The sequence below is a fragment of the Haliaeetus leucocephalus genome, unplaced genomic scaffold, assembly GCF_000737465.1.
Source record: "Haliaeetus leucocephalus isolate CR32 unplaced genomic scaffold, Haliaeetus_leucocephalus-4.0 Scaffold605, whole genome shotgun sequence".
Lineage (NCBI taxonomy): Eukaryota > Metazoa > Chordata > Aves > Accipitriformes > Accipitridae > Haliaeetus > Haliaeetus leucocephalus.
The window spans coordinates 793406-799346 of NW_010973041.1; positions in this window are offsets into that span (position 1 = coordinate 793406).

Here is a 5941-nt window from a genome sequence, read left to right on the forward strand (position 1 = left end):
CACAAAAGGGTATGCACTTCATGTGCTTATTAGTCTGCTTGCGGTTCTTTAGCAATGCTACCATTTTTCTGAATTCTCCACTCCCCTCCTCACCACCCCCCCCGACCAGTTGCTAAATTCAAGACATTCCTTTCCCTCTTTTTTGATAGCTCATTTTCACGTATGCTTCTGAGCAACTTTCAAGGACTGCTGCTCCCTGGAGACAGGAGCAAGCAATGTCCTATAAGCATGTGGATTGGTGCTTAAAGTCCTCTGAACACAGTATTTTTGGCCCACTTTAGAGCACACTTTATTTTTGGCCTTGGGAATATTTAGAGGAGATATTAGACAGTGTATTTCATAGTCTGCTGGCTAGATTTGAGTTTGCTTGCCGTAGTCCCTTCAGATTAAGCACAGTGTTAAAGCTTTACACGGTGAATGCCAGCAGAAGGAATTTTTCTGCTGTGCGTAGCTATATAATCTTTCTAGTAATATGCAAGCTGAGCTAAGAAATTCTACCAGCATGCTGTCTGCACGGGTCAAGGAGACTGGACAGAAAGGGAGCCATGATTTGAAAGGTGCAGTGCATACGTAACATTAGGATGGAAGAAAGAAAATGCATGCAAATATTCTGAGTAAACAAGCTGTTTAAGCATGTGAGAGAGACTTACATTTGCACCCTCTTAGTCTAATTCTGGTGTAGTTCTGGAGAAGGTCTGAGCTAAGCAGCAAGGAGTCGTCTCGGAAGTCTGGTGAGTGTCTCTCTGCCCGCACTGTACACAGGGTATAGCAGAGCCCTTATGAATAGAGCAGGCAGTGATAAACTAACAAATGGCTAATTTAATGCAGATTGCTGGTTGACATGGTCCTGTCCCTATTTAAGTATGCTGAGGTGAGACTCTTAAATGTACTTGTTGAGAGAGAAGTTACGTTAATGCCTGAGATACTAATATTTTTCCATGTTAATCAATTTCTGCTTCCTCAGCTGTCACTGTGGAGAAGATGAAGAATGCAGGTGAAGGAATCAATGTGATGACGAACTGCTGTAGGATGAACTTCCATGCAGAAGGTTTTTTTTGTGTAGGACTGCTTTTGAGCCTGAAAATCTGAATGGTGCAGGTCATTAGGATGCGACAAGCACTTTCCTGAGCTCCTGAAGAGAGTGAGAGTTTTCCTATGTGTCTAGGAGCATATGGCACCTTCATCTGCTATCTTGCAAAGTTTGATGGCCTGTTAATTGATAATTGTGATGGCGTAAGGTGTTTTGCTGGAACTGTTCTGAAGTTTTTCTGGTTGTGTGATAAATGCCCATGATGTGTTTGCATCCTTTGAGGCTTGGGGATGTGCTGTTGGCCAGCAGCTGATTTGCACCTGTGAACTGATGGAGCAGGCTTTGGGACTCTACACTTCTGTTATTAGGGGAAAGAGCCTGGTAGATGTTCGAGAGACTCAAGATGTTTTTTGAGCTTGTTGTCTTGCTCCTTCTGGAGTATGCCTCATCATCTCCTTGGTTGTCGATGGCTGCTCCAGAGTCTAAGAAGCCCAGATCAGAAGCAAGGACAATATTCATAGTGTCTCACGCATTTGCACAGCTTGGTACTAGGGTTCCCATAGGCTGCTTTGCATGATCATAAAACAGAGTGCAGCCTAACTGATCTGCAAACCCAAGGGCACCACAGTCCATGTGGTGAATCACTTTATGCATGCACTGAGCATACACCCAACCCAAAGTGATTAACACAATGCTGTCTTCAGTTCATACGCTGTATCCAGAGGCTGCATTGAAATGTGTCCCCATCTTCGCACCCGCTATACAGTACGACCCCTATTTTAAGTATCTCCATTTCTAGTCCATTATGCTATGGGTACTCTGCTATTACTTAGTTACTTACCTACTCTCTTCTTACACTGTGATCTCCATTGCAGCGCTATGATTTTACATCTGCTTTTAATGTTACTTTTTTAGCCCGCTGTTGTGGTTTAACCCCAGCCAGCAACTAAGCACCACACAGCCGCTTGCTCACTCCCCCCACCCAGTGGCATGGGGGAGAGAATGGAAAAACAGTAAAACTCATGGGTTGAAATAAGAGCAGTTTAATAGGAAAGAAAGGAAGAAATTAATTATTGTAATTTTATTATTGTTACTATTATAATTGTGATAATAAAAGGATAAGAATATACAAAACAAGTCATGCACAGTGCAATTACTCACCACTCACCAACCACTGCCCAGTTCGTTCCCGAGCAGCGATCTGCCACCCAGGCCAACTCCCCCCAGTTTATATACTGGGCATGACATCACATGGTATGGAATACCCCTTTGGTCAGTTTGGGTCAGCTGCCCTGGCTGTGTCCCCTCCCAACTTCTTGTGCCCCTCCAGCCTTCTTGCTGGCTGGGCATGAGAAGCTGAAAAATCTTTGACTTAGTCTAAACTCTCCTTAGCAACAACTGAAAACATCAGTGTGTTTGTTATCAACATTACTCTCCTACTAAATCCAAAACACAGCACTATACCAGCTACTAGAAAGAAAATTAACTCTATCCCAGCCGAAACCAGGACACCCACTGACCAGCCTGTAAGATTCTCTGATACATTTGCTCACTGACCTGCTAGTGCTATTTGAGTACATTTTGTGCTCTGGCTTTGAAAAATGTGCAGAAGGTGTTGGCTGCACAAAATATTGAACATTCTGAGTTTGTTGAAGTTCCTGATCCATGAAGTAGTTAGCATAATTAGTAGTCTGCTGTCCCTAGAAGGTATTAGACCTGCCTGCTCTGTGTACATTGTTAATTCACACAGAATGCTGCATGGTTTTTAACTTCAGTTTTTCAGCAGTCTGTGTTTGGAGTTCGTTGTGAAAGGTTTCTTGGCTGTCATGAATGCATGACACCTCACCAGGGGTGCTTCCATAGCATGTGTCTGAATCAAGCAGGCGATGGAGTTACGATTTCACATGATCTTTTCGTTCTGATGGCTATTAGAGAGGCCTCCACAGGAATCCTGCATGCAGTTCTGGGCACTGTCTTACAAGGAAGATGTGAATTAACTACAGACAATCCAGACAAAAGCAAGAACAGTGAAAGTCTAGAAAACCTAGCTTAAATAGAAGGATTTGTAGTTAGCCTGGATAGGAGAAGGCTAAGGAGGGGAACACTTTCAAAAGTTTTCACTGGTAAAGAATCTGGTTTTATATGTAGGGAAAAAAGGACACGTAAGGGCTTGAATTGCAGGAAGGTAAGTTTACATTAGGTATTAGGCAGTCTTTCTAAAGAGAAGGGAAAAAACCTGGAAATCCACTGGAACTCCAGTTTCATTATAAATGCCAAAACCAGATAGCATGTATTTGCAGAAGCCCAGCTGATCCTCCCTTGGGATGTGGAGATGAAGTGTGTAGTTCTTGGAACCCCACCCAAGATAACTTTTCAGCCAGAAAAAGGCAATGCAGCATTGTTAGACGTCTTTTGTGGACCATTGTGAATTTTATAAACTGGAAAATGAGCATTCATTACCTAGGGAAAGCAGATGACACTGTAATAATTCAGAAAACAAAGCAGATCTCTTACTTTCCAAGGCTGTGAACAATAAGCACTTTCAAACCACCTCTCTTCTGTTTATTCCATCTCAATATTTTGTTAAGTTTACAAAGTTTAAGTTTACCTGTTTTCATCTCCCAGTGTGTTCATCCTGGCTCGTTTTGAAGAACTCTGTTTCATCAGAGAAGCGTGAGAACCCTCTTTGCCATCCCAAAATGAGTTCCTATCTCTAAAGTTTCCACTCCTGGACTACCCTTTCCCCATTTGGGGAGACTTTTGTTGCAAAGCTCTTTTGTCTTTGTGTTTTCACCACCTCATCCTTCGTTCTCACAGTTGCTGTGCATCAGGTAAACCTTTGAGAGAGCCCAAATTCTCATGTGCTGATTGTGTTAGACAGGAAAAGTGAAGAATCATGCAATGAAAAAAACCCTGACTTCAAACCTTCATAATGCCCGAAAGCTTCCTTTTGTGTTCTTTTGTTAGTTGCTGGTATTTTCAGACTGGAAGTCTTGAACTGGAGAATTGTCCTGCTCTGTGAGGTTAGAACTTGGCTAGGGCAAAAGCAGCTTGTGACCTGAGCGGACATGCTTCAAGCGTGCCAAGCCATTACCTCGGGACCGGTTTTGAAGAAGGACTTAGGTGTAGTTGGAGTTAGCAATACCTAGTGTCTCGTGAACAGTGCTGCAGGGTGCGTTACTTGCAGCATTTGTTACTGCAGTATATCATGGTAGACAGCTAAAAAAGAAGCATCATTGATACTTACACTGAAAACAAATATGCTGAGAAGCTGGGTTAATGTCTTGCCTGATGGAGACAGGCTGAGTGCATTCTAAGGGGACTGTAGCACTCACCTTGGACGAGCTTCTGGTGCCCACAAAGCTATACCTGACAGCAGCCAGATGGGATAAAAATTAAGTGGCTCATGTATCTCAGTGCGAAGCCAACATGGGCTTGTAGGGAAGGTTGGTGGTGCTGGGGGATTCCTTTCTGAGCTGCTCGCAGCTTGCACACCCTTGAGAAAGACAATTGGTAAGCAGGTACCCATTGAGCTTCTTCAGCCTGAAGAAATTCAGGCATTTGGGCCAGTCAGTGGGTAAACTGGGTGGTTCTAAGTGCCCTTTTCACTCCCACCAGCAGCTGGGATGATGCCAGTGACTTGGGCCATAATCCTGCTCACCTCTATGAGGTATGCCTGAATCCAGTGCTTGGTAGGGTCCCTGTTTGTATCCCTCATTTGGCCTAGCCGTGAGCAGTATTTCCAGGGCTAACTGCAGATCTTTCTCCAAAAGCCGTGGGACACAGAACCTCAGCACCAGTCAGGTGAGCTGTATGACAAGCCATGAAAAAAAATCCAGGTACCATCTCATGGAGACTGGGGGCATTTTCAGGTGAGGGGCATCACTGGGCCTGGGAAGCGTGGGGCTGGAGAAGTGTTGAGATGGACTGCCCTCCTCTGATACACCTGTGGCCCTCTCCACTCGTGGCCTGTGGCTGCTGGTGGAGACCAGGCAGCAGAGAGATGGAGGAGCTTGGGGCCGATACATTGTGGGGGATTTGTTAAAAAAGATTATAGGACAAATCCATGGGGCTTTAAGGTGACTCAAAGGTGAGGCAGGGGAAAGGAGATTTGGCAGCAACGTTATTAAAACTGTTGACACCACGAGGCTGGAAGGCAGCTCTCAGGGCTGATGGCAGGCTTGGAGCTGCTCAAGGAGGTGGCCGCCACTGGATGTACAGGGCATGCTGACAGGGGGTAAAATAAGACACGGAATTAGCAGGTGCATCGATACTGACGGCGTTTGCGGGGAAGCAGCTTGTACAAAGCGCCCACGCTTGCAGCCGCGGGGCCCCAGCATCCCCGGTAGCGGGGCCATCCCCAGCCAGAAGCCAGCGCAGCCGTGACTTGGTCTGGCTCAGCCTTGAGACCCCCCCCCCGCCCCCTCCGCCGCTTCCCCCGTCTCGGGGCGGCACCACTCCTCCCGCGGAAAGAGTTTTTCCAGCCGCAGCCTCGGGGTGCTTCGCAGTGACCTGGGTCCCCACGAACCGAGGCGTGCACACCTTGCTGGGCCTTCCAAAAGGCGACGGTCCGCCGCGGCGCCCGGCTCGGCGCTCTGAAGGAAGTCGCCACGGGACAAAAGGCAGGCTCCAGCCTGCCTCAATCGTTAAAAGCGGGAGAGACCCTTTGGAAGCAAGTGCTGCCCTCGCCGCTCGGGGCTGCCGCCCGGGCAGCCCTGCCCTCCTCCGCAGCGCCCGCCGCGCCCTGGGGATGGACGGTGCAAGGTTGCCCGCCCGGCTGCGGGCGGAGGGTAAGGACAGACCAAACCCGGGACCCGGGGCGGGGGCCCAGCCGGGCACGGCACAGCTGTTCCCGGCCGGGAGGGGCGACGGGGCCGGCCCCCGCTGAGTGACGGCCGGGCCCGGGGCCGG